This window comes from Meriones unguiculatus (genome assembly GCF_030254825.1).
Source record: "Meriones unguiculatus strain TT.TT164.6M chromosome 13 unlocalized genomic scaffold, Bangor_MerUng_6.1 Chr13_unordered_Scaffold_40, whole genome shotgun sequence".
NCBI lineage: Eukaryota > Metazoa > Chordata > Mammalia > Rodentia > Muridae > Meriones > Meriones unguiculatus.
Window position 1 is genome coordinate 1942246 of NW_026843649.1, and position 1629 is coordinate 1943874.

The window sequence follows — 1629 nt, forward strand, 5'->3', positions numbered from 1 at the left end:
GGTTCAAAACTTTAATTCCCACACTCAGGAGGGAGAGGTATGTGTATCTCATTGAGTCAGAGGCCAGCCCAGCCTCTGAAACAAGTTTCATGACATGAAGAGGTACATTTAAGACCTGAATCCACCACAATCATTCAAATAAGAAAGATATAATGAACTCGTGGTATTTCTGAAGTTCCTACAATGAATTATATATTCACAACATTTCTGTATCTATCCTAGAGAAACATGAACTGTCACAGTTTAAACTCTAATATGAATGAGAGTTTACTAAAAGGGAATCCGTGTTCAAACAGGCACAAATGGACAGATGAAAACATTAGTACTGGAATAGCTGGTCATAAATGAGCAACATAAGACGGTTGAAGTGGATCATCAATGAAAAGCTCTTGTTTGTCTGGATATAACTGGGTTCAATTGCCAGTGCTTACATTCAGGCTCACAACTACCCATTACCCCAAATTCTGAAGTTTTGAGGCCATTGGCTGACTATTGTGAGGACCAGGTACACAAGAGGTGCATAGTCACACATACAGGAAAAATACTACTCGTATTACCTCATTTAAAAACTCAAAACAAACACAAGAGGTAGGAAGAATGTTACAGACTTGCAATTCAATGACACAGAAGTCTCAGGAAGTATTAATGTCATGAGTACATGACATCGCGAGACAAAGAATATACTCTCTGGCAAATATTAAAATATAAGGGTGGATTTGGATCAGCACAATAGCATATGCTTGCATGGAGTCTAAGGTGGTATACTGGGGATCTTCCCCAATATCTTTGTTAATTGAAACCCAATTCTCAGGATCTTCCCTAGTGCTCTAACTAAAAACATGTGGCTCCTTCCTCTCCATACCATCCAGCAAACAGAACACCATGAATACAGTAGTCAAGCAGGCCATTAAAACAGCAACACTCATCCCACACTTTCTGAAACTTCAGAGTGCTAACAGAACCCCAAGAACAAAACTCCCACACATCAAATCAGCACTTGGCCTATAATTGCCCCAAACCCAGATGCATAGACACCAGTTTAGGGATAGATTCAAGAACAGTCAGGTAATATGTCACCACCAGAGCTCAGCTATATTACCACAGCAGGGACTAACTATCTGAAATTTACAAAACTTTTTACAGAAACATAAAGAAATACATCTTCTCATCATTTCATGAAATATCCATAGCTTTGCGCAGTGGCAGTATCATAGCCAATGAGGTTTATCCGAGGCGCGATTATTGCTAATTGAAATATCCTCTATAATTGACCAAATACTCAAACAGAATATAAGTTTTTAGAGCACATTGAAATAACATGTATCCTATCAGACCACCCTGGCTTAAGGCTGGATATATATAGCATCAGAAAGAACACACAGCTTACAAACTCATGGAAAGTGAATAACCTTCAAACAAGTGAAAAAAAATAGTTTCAAACAGAAATAAATCATTTGAAAAGCATAAAATTCATAGAAAATAAATACATATCACATGCAAACTCATGGAAAATAATGAGGAATGAAAAGTGATACTAAGAGGAAACTTCATAGCACAAAGTGCCTACATAAAGATACTGGAGAACATTCATACTATCCATGTAACAGCAGACCTGAAATGTCTAGAAGA

The 1629-nt window shown here is 37.5% G+C and overlaps 1 non-coding gene across 1 annotated transcript; it reads left to right on the plus strand.

Moving 5' to 3' along the window:
- Window positions 1–1188: 1188 nt before the first annotated feature.
- Window positions 1189–1322, plus strand: LOC132651186 (U4 spliceosomal RNA). The gene has a single exon (XR_009589018.1). It is a non-coding gene; the product is annotated as a U4 spliceosomal RNA (small nuclear RNA).
- The last annotated feature ends 307 nt before the right edge of the window (window positions 1323–1629 follow it).